Source organism: Mustela putorius, unplaced genomic scaffold (assembly GCF_011764305.1).
Source record: "Mustela putorius furo isolate JIRA1106 unplaced genomic scaffold, ASM1176430v1.1 tig00000224_pilon_pilon_pilon, whole genome shotgun sequence".
NCBI lineage: Eukaryota > Metazoa > Chordata > Mammalia > Carnivora > Mustelidae > Mustela > Mustela putorius.
The window spans coordinates 27521866-27542488 of NW_025421321.1; the positions used below are offsets into that span (position 1 = coordinate 27521866).

At 36.8% G+C, this 20623-nt stretch overlaps 1 protein-coding gene across 2 annotated transcripts in view; it reads right to left on the reverse strand.

Moving 5' to 3' along the window:
- The window catches only part of FANCL (FA complementation group L), a 299340-nt gene that overhangs the window by 188113 nt on the left and 90604 nt on the right, over nucleotides 1-20623 (reverse strand). The window lies entirely within an intron of this gene.

A 20623-nucleotide genomic window follows, 5' to 3' on the forward strand; every position in this document is an offset into this window, starting at 1 on the left:
TAAAATGTCATTCTTAATATTGACTATATTTAATATTGGTCCATGACCACTTGTGAAATGTGGTGCCTCTTGGTTGGAAAACAAGCCAAAAGGTCCCTACTCTTAGTGGATCATCCTCAACACAATGATGTGAATGCATTTCTGTTACTGTGTACTTGTCTTATTGAGTGCAAATTAAAGATCAAAACTTCATCCTTCAGGGTAGCAGGAGAAGCTGCAGAAGGAAAGAGTACTGGCTTAGATGTGATGAAAGCAAGGAACCCAGGTTTAGACTGTTGTTTGGATAAGATGTCTTTTTAAAAAATTATCTTGAGATTGTATTTTATCCTTCAATTAAATAGGAACTGACAAATTGGAGGTTGAGCTCAGACAAGAACACGCTCCTTTGAGCCCATGGAAGTAACTTTAGAGATTTCCACAGAATTTAATGGAAATCTCCAAGAGTAGTGAGATAAAAAAAAAAAAAAAATTCAAGCTGGGTATATTGGCACTTGTCTGGGTTGGGGGAAGAAATCAGCGAGGCTCATTGACACTTAAAACACAGAAGGTAAAAAGTGCCATAAAAGAGAGTCAAAGACAAGATCTTGAAGTGGTTAAAGAAACCGTTCCACTGACCATGGGAGACAGGTGGAAGTAGAGACAGAAGAGCTGAAAACATCCATCCCTAGACTGGAAAGCTAGTTTCCAGCAGACACTCACTCCTTTCTTCAAAACGCCTTTCATACTTGCATTTACAAGCAATCTTTTGCTCTTACAGTCATACTGGGTCCCAGAGAATGTACAATTTCTTGGAACAGACCAAGAAAAGGGAGAGTGGGAGAAACTTGAATGGATGAGTCTGAATCTTGAATTTGACTAGGAACATACATTTTTAAATTAGAAAAGTAGGATGACCACCAAATGAAAAGATTCAGAATTTTCCATCAGTAGAAATGATGAGAGTGTGTATGTGTGCATGCACGCATGTGTGCTTATCCAGTGGAACAGTTCCAGAGCTAAACTGATTTTAGATCTGGAAAAAAGGGTGAAGAGGGTTTGCACATTTCCAATGTGGTTTTTTAATAGAGATTTTACTTATTTTTTTTAAACAGAAACACAGCGAGAGAGGAAACACAAGCAGGGGGAGTGGGAGAAGGAAAACAGGCTTCCTGCAGAGCAGGGAACCTAAAGAGGGGTTTGATCCCAAGACCCCGGGATCAGGACCTCAGCTGAAGGCAGACGTTTAACAACGGAGCCACCCAGGCGCCCCTCAATTGTAATTTTTTACGATCTGACCTAGCGGTACAAATAACTGAGTGCCCTGATCACATACCCTTTAAAAAAAAAAAAAAAAAAAAATATATATATATATATATATATATATATATATGATTTTCTTTATTTAATTGACAGGGAGAGAGATCACAAGTGGGAAGAAAGGCAGGCAGAGAGAGACGGGAAGCAGGCTCCCCACCAAGCAGAGAGCCCAATGCGGAACTCGATCTCAGGACCCTGAGATGATGACCTGAGCCGAAGGCAGAGGCTTTGACCCACTGAGCCACCCAGGTGCCCCCCCCCATTTTCTTTTTTTGAGTTATTTATTTTTCCTTTTATCCATGTCACTTTATTTTTTTTTTTAACTTTGAGTACAGTTGACACATAATGTTACATTAGTCTCAGGTGTACAGCATAGTGATTCAGCCTCTCTATATGTTATGCTACGACACTTGCCATCATCCTCACGCAACACTATTATAATAACATTGCCTATATTCCCTAGGTTGTGCCTTTTATTCACATGACTCATTCATTCCATAGCTGAAAGCCTATATGGCCCACTCCTCTTCATCTACTTTGCCCATGCCCCACCTTCTTCCCACTGGCAGACCTCAGTTTTGGGTATTTTCATAGGTCTGATTCTGCTTTTTGTTTGTTTATTCATTTGTGTGTGTGTTTTTTATTCCACATATGAGTGAAATCATATGGTATTTGTCTTTCTCAGTCCAATTTATTGGACTTAGGATAATACCCTCTAGGTTTGCCCATGTTGTTACCAGTGACTAGATCTCAACCTTTTTTTATGGCTGTCTTCATCCATTCATCTATTGATGGACCCTTGGGTTGCTTCCATAGCTATATTACATACCCCCCCTTTTTTTTTTCTTTTAATCAATGAATCCTGGCAAGTATTCTCCCGCAACGTCCCAAAATAGTAGACTGAGGTTTTAAAAATGATTTCATTAATAGAATAAGCATGAAGGACATTACATGTTATTTTTCTTTCTCTGTATTTTTTTTTAACTCCTCTGAGTCCAAATTACTCACATGAGATATACTGCAACCAACATCCTGCCATTTTTTCTCACAGTTTGGGTTACATCTTCCTGGAAAAGAGTCCCTTGTGCATTCCTTGAACAAATAAGCATGGCTGCTGCTAATCCTTTTATTCAATTCCCAGACAAGACTTAGGACAGTAAGTTCTAAACTCAATTTGGCTGATCCAGAATAGTCTGTTTGGGAGAAAAAGTTCTGCAAAATAATTTGCCAAGAAATTATTCTTGAGACATCCTTTTTCTTCCAAATACCTAGAAATTTGGGTTGATTTTTATACTTGAATACAGGGTTTCTCAACAGCAGCACTACTGATGTTAGGGGTTGAATAAATCTTTATTTAGCTGGATGTATCTTATAGGATGTATCACACTTCCTACCCCAGACGAGACAATCAGAAGTGATTCTAGGCATTGGCAAATATCTCCTAGAGGGTCAAACCATTCCACTTGAGAACCATTGATTTAACTCGTTCAAAATAATTTTTTTAGGCAAGATGGCAAATTTGATTGACAACACTATTACCAATAGATAGGTATCTGTATGCAATATTGTATTTTATAACTTTAAGGAAACATTATGTCTATGTATAATATAAGCATGATGAATATTTTTTTTCACATCACTTCTGCCATCCAACCAACAAAATGTAATATTATCTGTATTGTGGATTATTGAGCAATTGAGAGAAAAATAACAATAAAGATAAAAATTATTAGATGACCCATAAACCAATATTAGAATAAATAAGAATTGAAATAACCAGTAATTCTGTTTCAACAGCCAGACCATTTTTGTATTTTATCTCCCTTTTAAGGAGCTATTTTTCATTCACAGCACTGTTGTAAATTATGCACAGCAGACTTCTTCATTTAATAGGTTCAGGTCAGAGAGTGATTGTATTTCAGCAGTTGGTATTCAGGGATTTTGTAATTTATGAGGTTTATTAATTTAGCAGATTATTTGCTTAAGATGCCACTATCCCTTCATAAAGCATTCACTGTGAGAATTTCTGGTCAGCTTAGTGTTTTCAAGAGAAGCTTCAGTATTGAGCACATTCTCATATTCCTGAAAATTATATACATTCTATAAAATTTAGCCCACAGTACACGATTAGAAAGTATGTAAATGAACTGTTTGCCCCTTTTGTGATCATAAAAGAGAGAAGGTAGGAGATTGGAAGTTAAGGACTGAGAGGCAGGGCCTTGTTCCCATGGAAGATTCAGTAGAAAATGAAAATATATAAACAGCTAAATACCCTCATAGGAAGTGCTGACAGAATTAGGGCCCCGAAAGAGGGTACTCTTTGGCATTTCTGGAAGGATTGAGAATCCATCTATTTCTTCCTTGATCACACTATAAACCAGGCAAGAACTGGAAGAGAAGGGAGGTCCTCTTATTGATGCCCAATGGGAGAAAAAGTACTCACTAATGGCTGACTGAGACAGGCAGAGTCCTGTTTTTTCTCTGTATTTAGAAATATGAACTGTTGCTACCAGGGTAGATTTTTGGAAAGACATCTGGTTATGAGAAACTAACAAAATGGTATTGTTGCCAGGGGCCTACTTGCCCTCCAGATTCCAATTCTGACCCTGGGCTCCTCTCAGTGTCCAAACGGATCATTGGGCAGGAGATGTCTTAGGTAAAATCATCTTCGGGGTGGGGGAGGGGGCACTTCTCAGAGGACAGACGTGTTAGACAATATCCTTCTATGGAGAAGGGGCCTTGCCTAGGTAATTAGAAGTCAATCAATCAGACTCAAAGGAATCAAAGATTTTTCCTTTAAAGTGGGCTCCCCATATTCTACATGGAACCAAGCCCATTCCTTTATCATTTCAGTCTTTTCCTGGCTCACAAGATTCTTTTCAAAACTTTTCCTCCTGGTGTCCGTGGTGCTACCCTCGCAGTGCCAGCTTGCAGCCTGCATGTCCTCACCTCCCCATGGTGCTCACATCTTTCCCCTCACATAGAATTTCTTCACATTCATCTTGATCTGCATGTTACCATCCTTGAAGCTCTGCTTCAAGACTCAGCTAATACTGAATCCTTAGATGAACTCCATCCTCCATACCTACCTTGAAATAGCATCATTCATCTTCAAACATTTATGGTTCTTAGTGCCAAAACCAGTCATTCGGCATTGCCATTCATTGTTTGTATAGTTTAATATTTTGATGTGTATATATTACCTTCTTAATCATAGAGTAGCCACCTTAACTATAGAGACCTTTAACATCTTGGTGTATCCTTTACAATCGGTTGGTATGTTGAAAATATTTCACAATATTTTCATATATTTCATAATATTCATAATATTTCCCAATATTCGTTGGGGGAAAAAGGTGGTTCTTTTTTGTTGCTTATATAATTTGACATTCATGCTTTCCTCTCCTTTCTTTGTGAACGCCCCTCCCCCACTACCAGTTCCTAGCATCTTGCTACCTATACCATGATACTAGCTGGCTCTCTATTGCCAATTTCCCCACAATGTCAAAAATTGAATTGTTCCCTGGTAGTTTAATGGGTTAATTGGAGAGATTAATTCCTGCCATAAGTGAGCCAGAGTATTAAAGTCAAGTTAACATGGATTTTTCCGTGCAGAGCAAGTATAAGGATGTGTGTGTGTGTGTGTGTGTGTGTGTGTGTGTGTGTTGGGGGAAGGGATAAAGGGCTCTTTCAACATTTTCAGATGATACCCCTGGTTGCTGCCTATTGTACAGGGATAAGCTGCTTACAGCTACAGTCCTCAGGTAAATGAGACGATGATACAAGCTAATAAGCAGAATGCAAATGATTAAATCCACATTTATTGAGCATTTAGAAGAATATATGATGTGTGATTATTCTGAATGAGACTTCTTAAAACATTCAGTTTGAAAGTTCACTTTGTTATCCCAGCCTTTGCATGCCAGTGCACTGTTTCTCTTCTACGTGCGTTGAATTGGAGTCAAAATCCCTTGCAGATGAGACCTGGAAATCTACAAGGAGATTCTTTGTTCTTACAAAAATTAACCTAAATTCACTACTTCAATGTGATAACATTGAAATTTAGTATTAATTCCATACCATGTAGGGCTTTCATTTCCAACTTTCCATAACAGAGAATGATTATAAGTACCTTCCCCTATTCTCTTTTTTCTCTTTCTATATAGTTATTTTAAATGTTCACTGGTTTTCTCGAAACTTAGCAATCAGATAAAACTGTCTTGATTGATGTTACAGAATCATGGATTTCCCACCAAACCAAAGGAAGCCTTCCTCATTATCTCTGGTCTCTTCAGCTAGGCCATGCTCATCTTCAGGTAAATGTACTTATTCCCTTATCTTCTCAAATCAGCTATCCACTTTTCTCCAGCCAAGCTTGGCTGTAAATTGACAAGATCTCCAGTTGTCTTTGTGATTTCCCTGCAGAGTGCAGCTGGGTCCCTTTCAGTTTAAAAGAAACAGGTATGGGGGTAGCTCTGCTCAACCTTTAAAAAATTGCTGTCATAAAAGACAGAGATGGAGTGGTGACTTAAAACTCTTAAAACTGTTTTTTTTTTTTTTTTTGAATGGCAGAAACATCATACTCTTATGGAATAAAAAACATATGGCACATAAATAGGTTAATAACAAAGCATCAGATTTACGGGCTGCTTCCATTTATTCCTTCATTTTGGGGGCAAGAAGAAACATTGATATGCAAGCTTCTATCTTTCAAAAGCCCCAAATATGATTAGAAAAATTAGAAACAGTGACATCAGAAGGGAGTATTTGCTTTGACTCCTTCCAAGTTTGGTAAACACCAGAAGAGATTTAACATAATAGAAGGACTAATGAAGTAGTCATTAAACAGCTTGGGGTCTAGTCCCCTTGGACATTAATTGGCTGAGTGATCTTTGAGAGGTCATGAAACCTCCCTAGATCTCAGGATTCTCATCTGTAAAAGAGGGAAATTGAACTAAAGAATCTCCAAGTTGCATTCTGCCTCTAGAATGCAAGAGCTCAACCTGATATTTGGGCCTATTTTATTTTTATTGGTGCATAACAAATGCAGTTTTTGTTTCTCATTGAGAAAATGAAAAAAATTGAGGAATAAAATATTAACAATTTTAGACTTAAGTCCAGAGATCTAATGAGAAAGTTGAGTTTGTAGTAATACGAAGAGAAAGCATCTACTTATCAATGTTCTATTCTTTGACCTGAGCATATGTAAAGTTAACTTTTTTTTAAGATTTTTTAATTTAATTATTTGACAGAGAGAGATCTCAAGTAGGCAAAGAGGCAGGCAGACAGAGAGGGGGAAGCAGGCTCATTGCTGAGCAGAGAGCCGGATGTGGGGCTCGATCCCAGGACCCAGGACACTTCGGCTCAGATTATGACTTGGCGTCCCAAGTTAACTCTGTCTTAAACATCCTCTTATCCTCTTGTTATTACTACTTAACAAATCAATCTTTTTATTATTGCCCATCTCTTGGCAGGTTTACTGAATTTGGCTGATCTAGGCTGGGCTCTGCTGGTGGCTCTGCTTTAGGTCACTGATCTTTGGGTGAGTTAGGATGACCTTGCTACATATGTCTCTTGCGCGTCTTATGCCAAAGAATTCAGCCAAAGTATGTTCTTCTCATGGTGATGGTAGACGTTCAAGGGTAATCCCTTTAATTTATAGATGAGAATATTGAAAGTCAGGGAGACTAAGTAATAATAAAACCCATCTTAAAGTAGGTAACGGGAAAAAAGAAGGGGGAATAATTCATTAGTTTACATAAGTGGAAAACCCAAGTGGATAGTAGGGCTTCAAGGCACAGCTGCATCTATTTGTTCAACTAATGTTCCCATGTCTCTGTTTCCCTCCATCTCTTGGGCCTGCTTTCCTCCATATTGGTTTGTTCTTAAGCAAACTTGTTCCATGTGGCAGCAAGACAGCTGCCGGCACTGGCCTTGAGTGTTCATGGTACAGAAGATAAACATGCTACCTCATTGTCCATATAACATTTGCAAACCATTTAGGTTGACTTATCTAGAAGCAGGAACTTAAATGGTCCCCCACGTATTCCTGAGATAAGGGGAGTGAGCCATTTGGTGTCAACATGAGGGAGGGGGATACAATTCCTAAAGAGAAAATATACTAACTGGACAAAAGTTTACAGATGTCCACTCAAGTGTTTACCTGAAAACCTAGAAAGAAGCAGAGCCAGGACTGAAACATATTTTCTAAGTCCTTTACCAGTGTTCTTCAGTATATGTCATATGAATTAGTGGTGTCTTTTCTGTATTGTCTCAACACTATAGGAAGTAGAAATCCTAATGAATCAATGCCAATTGCAAGACTTATGTAGGCAGAGATGACACCAGGACTTATTCACCTCACATATCTGGGTTTTGGGAAGACTTTTGGGTCACTGGTTTAATCTCTGATAATTCATCACATCCAGGCTGATCAAACTGCCCATCCAGCTGACTCTGCGGCCTAATGTCTGAAATAAATGGCATCTGGTGCTAGTAAGACTGACCTTACTTACCCACATACAATACCTCTGTGCAACTGAGGGGGAAAAGTCACAACATTTATTATTTTTGTATGACTGTTGTGTAGTATTTTTGTATGTACCCCACTACTATGTTTGTTTTATTCATCTGCTTTAGAACAGAAACCATGCGTCTGTTAAAGACTTTCTAACAGAAAGTGATTAGTCAGATATAAGTTTCCTAGGGCTACTCTAACAAAGTACCAAAAGCTGGGAGACTTTAAAACAACATACACTTGTTGTCTCAAAGTTCTGGAAGCCAGAAGTCTGAAATTGAGGTGTGGGCAGAGCCATGCTCCCTCTGAAGCCTGTTTGGGGTTCAGTTATGCCTGCTCTCCCTAACTTCTGGGGGTTTATTTGCAATCTTTCCCCTTCCTTGGCTTGTAGCCACATCATTCCTGTTTCCATCTGACATGGCTTTATCCCCTAACTCTCTGTGTCTTCACAAGGCTGTCTTCTCATACGAACATCAGTCAGAGCTTTCCACATGAACTCATCTTAACTAACCATATCTGCAACAAGTCTATTTCTAAATAAGGTTACATTCTGAAAACTTGGGGTTAGGACTCCATATATACTCTTTGGGGAGACACTTTCTTTATCCTTGACAGGATAAAGCGTTAGTACTAAAGATGCTGCCAGCTGTTTGCCAGTCCAGTTCTTGGGCCCTTTCTCTTCTAGTCCTGCTCTGCTCCCTCTCTTACATCTTCATTCTCTTTATCCCCTTCCTTCCCTGTTAGAATTTCCAAAGAACTTCCAACCTAAGGAGACAAGTGATGCCCTTAACCCACTGAGCAACCCAGGAGCCCCCCGCTCCCCGCCGCCCTTTAAAAAAGATTTTATTTATTCATCGGATAGACGGAGATCACAAGTGGACAGAGAGGCAGGCAGAGAGAGAGGAGGAAGCAGGCTCCCTGCCAAGCCGACAGCCCAATGCGGGGCTCGTTCCCAGGACTCTGGGATCATGACCTGAGCCGAAGGCAAAGGCTGACAAGTGATGTCTTATATTCAACTTCTGAGAATATTTTCCACACCTATTAATTGATCATACATTATACCAATCCATGAGGTAAATTAGGCAAAATTCATTATCCCTTTTCAATGAGTGACAAGAGAGGGAGAGAAACTTGCCTATGGTCACTCAGCTGGTGAAGATGGGATTAGAATTACAATTCCAAGTTCTAATACCTGAAATTCTTTCATTCCTTTACTGCTTCCAAATGCCAGAAAGACCCATGGATTTGGTGGTTTTGAAACTGATCTTCTTTTTCCCTACCCAGCCATGCTTCTGTTTTTCCCTACATGGGACATCCACTCGGCTTCACCCTAGTCCTGAGAGCTCCTCTCAGGTACGTGCCCCCGTTTCAACTGCAAAGTGGATTCTTCACTTGGAGGTCCCTTCAGTATGGTGAGTCACTCTTTCTCACCTCCCCAAATCTCTGCCTCATCTCAAATTTTCCCATCTCTGTTAATGGCCACACCAGTACCGCAAGCCAGAAACCCAGGGCTTCTTTCCTCTCCTCCTTCTCTGCACACATCTATCTTATTGCTAGGTCACATTGAATTTGCCCCCCCCACACTCTCCAGTCTGTCACTTCCTTTCCAGCCCAGTTATGCCTGCTTTACTTCAATTCCTTGTCAGTTCTGTGCAGACTATGGTTTTCCTTCTAGACTCTCCTGGTCCAATACAACCTCTGCACTCACTGCTGCTAAGGGCGTTTAGCAAAATGACCAATCCAAAGCTCTTCAGTAGCTGACAGAGCTGAACTATGTAACAAATACTGTGGACAAGATACGGGAGACATCAGGGGAAATACGGGAGTAAATACAGTAAGTCAATTCACCAAAACTATACAAAGGTAGTCTCAAATTTCTGCCTGCGAATCTTAAATACTCAAAGAAGAGTTTGGGTAGATAAAAATGGTTGGTGAATGGAGGAGAGGGGATATATGGGAAAATAGTACGGATTTTCTTAATTTTTCTCTAGGCCTAGAACTTCTCTAAAAAATAAAATCTATTGCTAAAAAAACAAAATGTATTGGGAATGGATTGTCATTGTTACCAATATTTATGAAAATAATATAAATAAAATTAGGCATAATTACTTTTAAGTATTACAGCTGCTCTGCATCCATGTTTAGGGTTAAGAGGACTAAAAGGAAATCTATTTGCTCAATCATATTAAAACCTAACTTGCTGATATGCTGCCTTGCTCTAAATTGCGAGTTTCATAAGCACTAAAAATTGGCTGACCTACTTCACCATAGTAATTGAAAGGGATTATTACTGACAATTAGCAAGCAAGCAATAGTAATAGATAATTTACTTTCCAAATATTTTGCAAGCAAGCACATTTTTTCTAAAAAAAAGGGGGGGGAACACATTAGACAGTTGTTTCTTGGCAAATTACAATGCATCTTTTATTTCTTGACAAATAATTCATACTGCAATATTTTTTACAGCCTGTAATTCTAATGTGGCTGTTACATTCATTATGTCTACAGACACTTTGTCAGGATAAGTATTCAGTGCAATGGATGGGGACTCGGCCACATAGCACTCATTATAGCGGATAGTCTCACGATCATGGCCTGGGCAAAACTCAGGGAAAAGGCCTTTTTATAACTACGTTTTGCCCTTGGAGGAAAATGGGGTCGTTTAAAATGTAAATGTTAAAATTCTTTCAGCCTCAGATATTCTGTCATATCCCTTCCAAGAGGTAAGTTTTTGTTTGTCTGTTTCACCTAGTGAGAACTACAGGAAAGGCTGCATCTCTCTTCCACATAATGGAACAAAAATCACTCTATCTTTGGCAAAGCCTAAGCAAAATAAGGAGGAGAAGACTCCAATGATTAGGGATGTTTTACTGAACAATATCTCAATTTATTTTTAGGAAAATATATTTTAAACTTTAACTAAGCCACGCTCATTTTATGTCTCCTTATATGCCATTGTTTAGCACTAGATTATTCTCTAAGAGTAAACTTATAATAACAGTTTCCATGACTTCTTTTGTACCACTTTGAAATTAAGTTTAATGTTAGTACACATTAGGTACTCAAAAAGGGCTTGATTGAACTCAGTCCTCTCTGAGTTGTCCTGCAAATGTACTGCATTAGTGAGTTCCGCAATGTCCATCAATCACTTTCTTTCCTATCCTCAGGAAAATACACTGTTTTCTGTACAGACAAGATAAAGGGAATTATAGCACTTGCAAGTTGAAAACTCTGGAAGCAGTATTTTGTCCTTCTTCATTCTGTTGGAAACAGTGGGAACCTGAGATTTTTGAGCCTCATTTACACCAATATATGTGTCCTTCATTCTAATAAAAAGAAAAGCCTGATCTCTTCTAAGCTTATGGATCTGCGTTCATATGAATCTTTTTTTCCTGGAATAGTACTCAAGAAATATTTGTCTCATGACTGGATGAACGCATCTCTTTCTGTCTACATTCTCCTCCCAGGGTCCAATGTGTTCTAGAGTTCACCTTTACTGTAATAACTTAGGTCATAAACCACTGCGTACAGTACTGTAGTTATAATTTGTGCATGTGCCCCATCCACAGGTACGACTTTCTATTTAGGAAGTGTTCGATAGATATCTAATTAATTAAAGACCTAGCTGACAGTAATTTACTTGCTTTCTCAATAGCATTTAGCACTATTGACATTCTACCCTTCTTCAAATCAAACTATTGTCTTGGCTGATTTTTCTCCTGTCCTCTAGCATTCCTGTCCTCTAGCAATTAGGAAATTGCTCTGGATTCTCTTCTCTTTCTATCTCCTTGGTTAATATCATCCACTGTTTTAGGTCTAAACACCAACCAAATGTTGAAAACCCCCCAAATTCTTTCTTTCCCACACTGACATTTAATCTTCTGAGCTCTGGGATTCATTCATCTCCATTTCAGGGGTGTTAGTCAGCTCAGGCTGGCATAAGAAAGTATCACAGATCGGTGGCTTAAGCAACAAAAATTTCTATCTCACAGTTCTGGAGGCCAAGGTGGGAAGTCCAAGATCAAGGTGGTGGCTGATTCACTTCCCTGATGAGGGTTCTCTTTCTGACATGCAGATGGCTACCTTCTGGTGTCTCTTCTTATAAAGCATTAATCTGAACATTAATCTTAACATGAGGGCCCTACCCTCATGAACTTACCTACTTACTTCCCCAAAGCCTCATCTCCAAATACCATCACACTGAGAATTAAGACTTCAAAATATATTTTTGGAGGTAAACAGTTCATTCAGTCCATAGGAGCAGTACTAATTTAACATCCCACACATATAGTAGTAAACAAAACTGATAAGGAATTCTTTCTTATGCAATTTACATTCCAGTTGTGGAAAGCAAACAGTAAGTCAGTGGAAAAAAAGTAATAATAGTAATTTCAAATTGTAGTAAATGCGATGAGGAAAAGAAACAGATAATGTGACAAAGTAAAACTAGAAGGAGACAGGGGTTTGAAGGGAATGAGAAGCAGGATTCAGATATCATCTTTCCAGGGAGGTAAATATTTGAACCCTAGATATGAATAATGAGAAGGAATAAGCTAAAGTCTAGGGCAAGGGTTTTCTAAGTATAATAATCCTAATCTTGGCTAATTTAAGAAACAGAAATAATTTTATAACCAAGGCTATAATTGGTATCTCTAGTTGGGCACCTCAAACACACCTCTTGATTATAATCTTATAAGCAGATTCTAGATCACCCCCCAGAAATGTGCCTCTTTTCTAATTTTCCCTAGTTCAGTAAATGGTTCTTCATGCACCTAGTTGATTGAGCGAGGCACCCAGAATTTATTTCTGTTGTCTCTCTCTCTCATTCCCAAAATGCAATCCTTCTCCAAGACCTATCTCTAAAATACATCTGTCTATTTTTACTCACCCTGTAATGACACCAGTACATATCATCATGAATTCTCCACAGGAACTGTTGCAATGACCTACTAACTATTCTCATTGTTTCCATTCTCTTCAAGTTCATTTCACACAACACTGAGGAGTTGATCACATAAAGTATAAAATGTTGAGTGATGCTGTAGTAATCAAGACAGACATTGACATACGATAGATATATAGATAAATGGAGATAAATTGAAAGTCCAGAAATAAACCCATAAATTCATGCTCAATTGACATTTGACAACAGTTCCAAGAAAATTCAATGGGGAAAGAAAAATATTTTCAACAAATGATACTGGGACAGATGAATATTCATATACAAAGAATTAAAGTCTGGACCAATTCCTTATACCAAACACAAATTTTATTTATTTATTTATTTATTTATTTATTATTTTTTTTAAATTAGCATATAATGTATTATTAGCCCCAGGGGTACAGGTCTGTGAATCTCCGGGTGTACACTTCACAGCACTCACCATAGCACATACCTTCCCCAATGTCCATAACCCAACCATCCTCTCCTTACTCTCCTCCCCAGGGCAACCCTCAGTTTGTTTTGTGAGATTAAGAGTCTCTTATAGTTTGTCTCCCTCCAGATCCCATCTTGTTTCATTTATTCATTTCCTACTCCCCAAACCCCCCATGTTGCCTCTCAACTTCCTCATATCAGGGAGATCATATGATAATTGTCTTTTTCCAATTGACTTATTTCGCTCAGCATAATACCCTCTAGTTCCATCCTTGTCGTCACAAATGGCAAGATTTCATTTCTCTTGATGGCTGCATAGTATTCCATGGTATATATATACCACATCTTCTTTGTCCATTCAACTGTTGATGGACATCTAGGTTCTTTCCATAATTTGGCTATCATGGACATTGCTGCTATAAACATTCAGGTGCACGTGCCCCTTCGGACCACTACATTTGTATCTTTAGGGTAAATACCCAGTAGTGTGATTGCTGGGTCATAGGGTACCTCTGTTTTCAACTTTTTGAAGAACCTCTATGCTGACCAAATTTAACTTAAAATAGATAATAAATAAATAGTTAAATAATAACTTAAATTTGACTTAAAATAGACTTTGTAATGTAATAGCTTAATGTAAGAGCTAAAATTACAGAACTCTTGGAAGAAAACATAGGAAAAAATCTTCATGATCTTAGGTTAGGCAATGGTTTCTTAGGACAACAATAAGCATAAATGACAAAAGATAAAACAGATAAATTGGACTTCATGAAAATTAAAAATTTTCATGTTGCAAACAATAACATCAAGAAAGTGAAAAGACAACCACAACTGAGAGAAAATGTTTACAGATTATATACTTGATGACTGATTTGTATCTAGAATATATAAAGACCTTTCATACATGATTATAAAAAGATAACCATATTTTAACATGGGCAAAGGTTTTGAACTGGCAATTATCTAAACAAGATGTACAAATGGATGATAAGTGCATGAAAAGATGTTAACATACTTAGTTATTAGAAAAATGCAAATCAAAACCACATGAGAGACCATTTCATAACCACTAGGATGGCTACAATAGGAAGAAAATAATATATTGGCAAGGATGTGAAGAACTGGTACCCTCATACATGGCTGGTAGAAATGTAAAATTGGTTAGCCACCTTATAAAACAGTTTGGCTGTTCCTCAAATTGTTAAACAGAGAGTTACTATATGACACAGAAATTTCATTCCTAGGTATGTAACCAGTAGAAATAAAAAGAATATGCCTACATAAAAGCTTGCACTTGAGAGGTCTCTGGGTAGCTCAGTCAGTTAAGTATCTACCTTTTGCTCAGGTCATGATCCCAGGGTCTTGGGATAGAGTCCTGTGTTGGGCTCCCTGCTCAATGGGAAGTCAGCTTCTGCTCCCCTCTAGCTGCTCATACTCTCTCTCTCTCAAATAAATAAAATATTAAAAAAAAAACAACAATAACAAAACTTGTACTTGAATGTTCATAACAGCATTATTTACAGTGTCTAAGAAGTAAACACAAATCAAAAGTCCCTTATTTTTTTTTCTTCTTTTTTTTCTTTAAGAGAGGGAGAGAGAGAGAAGAAGGAGAGGGGCAGAGGGAGACAGAGCATCTTAAGCAGGTGCCATGCCCAGTGTAGAGTCCGATGGGGGATTCAACCCCCATCAACCCCAAGCTGAAATCAAGAATCAGAAACCTAACCGACCGAGTCACTCATCTGCTCTGAAAGTCCATTAGTTTTTGATCAGGTTAATAAAATGTACATTCATACAATGGATTAATATATGTCAATTTGTCAATAAAGAGAATGGAAGTACCGATACCTGGATACAGATGAACCTTGAGAACATTATGCTAAGTGAAAGAAGCCAGTCGCAAAAGACCACATACTGTGTGATTCCACTTAGAGAAGATACGTACAGAAACAGGAAGTAAGTTAGTGGTTGCCTACTCCTGGGGGTGAATTTGGGGACAATGGGAGTAACTACTAATGAATATAAGGATTCTTTTTGGGGAGACAAACATATTCTCAAAATAGATAGTGATGATGATTGTGTGATTTTGTGAATTTACCAAAAACTACTGAATTGTACACTTAAGTGGGTAAATTGTATGTTTTGTGAATTCTATCTCAATAAGCTGTTTATAACTTGTTAATATAAAATTTGGGGGGGTGATAGACACCTTATGTCTTAATAGAAATCTAGGCTTCATGGGTGAACCCATTTGTCAAAATTGTATAGTTAAGATTTGTGCATTTCAAAATATATAAATTTTACCTAAAAAATAAATAAAGTGATAATGAAGTAGGGATAGGGAAGGGATGAAAGTATAGGTAAAACAAAAATGACAAAATGTTTAAATTACTGAAGACAGGTAATTATGCTGTTCTGTTTTCTTGGTATATGTTAAACACTTACCATAAAAAGCACTCAAAAGTATATGTCTATATATGTAAATATATATTTAACCCAACACTCTTTACAGCATTTCCTACCTTAGCCTGCAGAAACCTGCATAAATTACCCCCACCTATCTCTCCCATGGTATTCCTGCCCCTCTCTCATAGCTTTGCTCTGCCCCCTCAAGACTCTGGCCTTCTTTAGTACCTTTCTGCTGACCTGGGAATACTCTTCCTTTTGTTTCTTATCCTGGTTCTTTCTTCATATTTTGGGCCTCAGCCTAAAAATCACTTCCTTGGAAGTATTCTATTAGATCAAACCCTCTCCTACGGTTCCCCCGGCCCCTGCCTTTTTTTCGTAGAACATATCATGATATGCAATTGTATATTTGTTTATGCTTTGTTTTCTCTCACTAGGCTCTAAACTCCATGGGGGCAGGGAGGTTTTTCTATTTTGATCTATACTGAATATGTTCTGCTGAGATTTCTGCCTACTACATATTAGGAAGCAATAAATATTTGTACATAGACGTAAAGAAAGAATAAATGAATACATTTGCAGACTGTTCACATCATGTAGATTTTCAAGAACCAGATTAGACGATGGATGAACTAAAATTTCAGAGTGTATTTCCTTGTTGTTTAATGTTTCAGTAAAACTTTCTCCATCAGCAACTTTCTACATAAAGACTCATTTCTCAGTTGCTGTGTTGTTTTTTTTAACAGTAATTTGAAACATTTTAGAGAGAAGTTGAAATTTCATGAAAATCTTCAGCTGTATTAACCAAGAAAATTTTTTTTCTGATGTTAGAGGGAAGTTATAAAAAATATAACATGGCTATTGTTTTGTAGCTTAAGTAGCTCAAGTGAAAATATTAACACAGCTTCTGGCATTTAAAATCTATCAATAGATATATAAGGCAAGAAAATAAATAATGAAACTTGCTTTCATTTTTGATTGCCAAAAGTAAAATTAGGACTGTTAAGAAAAAGACTGAAAAAAATACTAGAGTTTTGCTAATAAAAAACCAATGTAGCATATAGATTTAAAATATGAATAAAATAATGAATACAGTAAAAGATGTCTGTTAAATGCCTAACTGCTACATTTTTCAACAGCCAGTGAAAATTCTGAACATTTGTCTTAGAGGCAGTCAATTTTTAGAAGCATGGAAATTAAATAGTTTACACTTTGATAAACTCTAATCTTTAATTTTCTTAACTAACACATATGCACATATATATCATTATATATAAAACATTTCAATATTTTAAAATATATACATTGAATATAGTGAGATGTTTTTATATTAGGTATTATATATATATTTTATATTTAAAACAATAAAACATTTCCATATTTTTAAGTATACATATACATATATATGGTATTTTAAAGTGTGTGTATACATATATATACACATATATGTGTATATATATATATCACATATCACACACATACTTTATATGAAGTGGCTACACTATTCCAGGTCTTAAACTTTAATGTGGACATGACTTACTGAGGGAATCTTATAAATGTCGATTGATTGATTGATTGATTGATTGATTATTAGTTTCAGGAGTAGAATTTAGTGATTCATCATTTACATATAACCCCCAGTGCTCATCACAAGTGCCTTCCTTAATCCCCATTACACATTTAGCCCATTCCCTACCCACCTCCCTTCCAGCAACCCTCACTATGTTCTCTGTAGTTAAGAGTCCCTTTTATGGTTTGCCTCCCTCTCTTTTTCTTTCTTTCCCCTATGTTCATCTGTTTTGTTTCTAAAATTTCACATATGAGTGAAATCATATGGTATTTGTCTTTCTCTGACTGAGTTATTTTGCTTAGCATAATACACTCTTGCTCCAAAAGCCAACTGTCATCCTTGGATCTTGATTAAAATATACCCTTTATGTAATTTTTAAAACTTGATTTTAGCTTCGTTTTAGCTATTCTGTTCATATTATTATATATAGTCATATGCTACATCAAATAATATTTTGTGTTATAAAAAATATGAATTAAGAAATGCTTCATGAATGTCTTACATAGAAAGTCTGATAGAGAATCAGAGAAAGGGAAAAGCCTAGCAATCACTGGACATTGTCCTTTCAGGCAGTGGTTTTAAGCTAGGTTTGGCAGTGGGGAGCTTTAAAGACTGAGTCATGGATTTTCCTATTCTTCCAAAAGCGGTGAGAGTCACTGAAGGTGTTTCGTAAGTGAGTGACAAGGGAAAAGAACAGCTGGGTGGGCCGGTAGAAGGAAGCGGGAGCTGGAGACGGAGGGCCCATCAGCCTCAGTCTACCAGCTGAGAGGGTGCTGGCATAGACATGAAAGCACAGGGAGGAAAGGTGGATTTGGAAGAGGTGCATTTAGACAAAAAAATTCAAAATTAGTCCAATATACATATTTCCAGCATCACGTCCAATTAATTACTTTTGTTTGATGTCTGTGAGGATGGGAGATAGTTACATTGGATAAACCCAAATCTCAAAAACTTTACGTGCTAGAAAATAATGGGTATATTACTCTTCAATAGATTTTTTTTTAACCTTTCTAAACGTTTAATGTTCTTTGTTAACCTAAAACACACAAACACAAACATACATATACAAATGCACAGACAACATGTACACACACTCTCTTCTCTCAACTTGTTCTTCCACTTTAACTTTCCTCTTTAACTGTTCTGGGTATAGAAGAATCTAAACTTATTGCCCACGCTTCTTCATTGCCAATGTGCTCCTTAAATATATTTCAGGCCTGCTTCTGCACTGCCCCTCCAATTGGAATTTCTCTGAAGAATCACCTCTTAATTTTCAAATGCAGTAGCCTAAAATTTTTTTTATTATGGAAAATTTCAAATGTACAGGCAACTAAGAATATGATGAACTCTCTCTCTGTTACTTATATTCAATAATTGTCAGGATTTTGCCACATTTGCTTCATTTATCTTTTCTTTCTTTTTTCTTTGCTGAGTTACTTAAAAACAAATCCCAAACAGCATGTCATTTCACCACTACACATTTTGGTACATTTTTCTAAATAAATGTGGACATTTTTTTTCTATCATTAGAATGTCATTATCACACCTAACAAAATTAATAATTACTCCTTAATGTAACCTAACAACCAGTATGATAATCACATTTCCCCCAGTTATCTCAAAAATGTCTTTTTATAATTGTTTTGTTTGAATCAGGATCCAAACAAGGGCCACATATGAAATTTTCTTGATATGTTCCTGAAGACTCTGATGGTCAAAAACCCTCTCTTCTGTTCTTTCTTTTCCCCCTCCCTTCCCTGCCTATGATTTGTTAAAGAAACTTGGTCAATTGGTTTGAAGAACATCTCAGGCTGAGTCATCTGTTTGTTTCCTTGTGTTGTCATTTAGTTTGTTCTGATTCCCTTTGTATTTGCTGAGCATAGAGCTTTCCCCTAAATGCTTATTTAGATTCAAGTTCTGCATTTTACAGCAAAGATAATTTATGGACGGTGCTATGCGGTTCATATCAGGTGGCACATAGAGTCTTAAGTCCCACTTTCAGTGCTGCTAAGATTGATCAATGAGTTCAAGTGTTGATCTCCTGATTTCTACACAAACTTTACAACTAATGGTTCAGCCATTGATGGGATTTGCCCAAATCAAATACTTTATATTGAAAACAGTGACTTTTTTCCAATCCTATCATCCATTGCAAATTTATGGAATTTGCTTATAAAAAGAAACCCTTCTCCCCTCATCAATAGGACCATCCGACTAGCCTGCAAAGCAGTTTATACAAGAAAAGCAGAATAAATGCTTCTTTCTTTTCAGTTGTCAGTCTTCAGAGTAAGGTGTTGGTGCTTAATTACTTTCAGTGGTGTTCAATAATATGTTGCCCCATCCCTTACTCAGAGTTCTTTCTTTCCCCACCTTTCTCTCTTTTAAAAAGATCATTTTGAATTCATAAGACAACATTAAAGATTTCAACCAATTACATTAAGTATTCTTTATGATCCTCAAATGGTCTCATCATTGGCCAGTTGGAGGTCCTTCCTTTTGACAGTTGGGTCCATCTGACACATCATGGGATTTGATGGAGACCTTGGTTTCCAATCCACCAAGATATCCTAGCACATATTGTATAATTTCTGCCGCTGACCTGCAATTAGGTTTTTTTTCAATGAGGTCCTGGTCCCTTTCAGTGGAGACTGGATTCAAATATGCCACAAAAGGTATGCTTCTTTTTCTTAGCTTGTCATTGCTACTAGGACTTTTCAGTGGACAAAGCTAAGACAAACTTATTTTGGGGGGAAAAAACCCTATTAGGTTAAATGAATTAATGTTACTCTTCTAATTCAAATATAAATACAAATAAGAAAATAAAATGAAAGTGATAGCATTTTAACTTAACTCCTTTGATTTTATGTTTGTATTTCTTTTCTTTTATACTGAAAATCTTGGGTCCTAACAGTAGTAACATAATTACTTATTTGCCTTAGCCTATCACGTACATAAAATAATTTCAAACTAACAATACTAATATTGCCACTACTAGACGACTAAATAAAGATTATCATTTCTTTGCAACTCTGATTGTTGTAGGATATATTTCACGAAGAACATATGATTCGAAGTAACTATTTTGTGTATGTGATTTTGCCATCAATTGATATACATTTAGTATAAATAATTTTGTTTGTTTTCTCTTATTTCAGGATTCATTTTTTAATGAATTCATAAAATTCATTTTTAATGAATGAATTTTTTAATGAATGAATGAATTTAATGAATGAATTTTTTAATGAATGAATGAATGAATTACAAATATGGCAAAATATTTGTTTCCCAAATCAAAATAATATAAAATATTTAGAAAGCCTTACCTTCATCCCTGCTTCTTCCACCATAGTTTCCCCTCCTTTCGAGATAAACACTTTTTTTTAAATTAACATTTTATTTTTCCTTCCTGGATTTATTTTTGCTAGAGTAGCAGGATAGTTTTAAAGATGACAATCTCAAC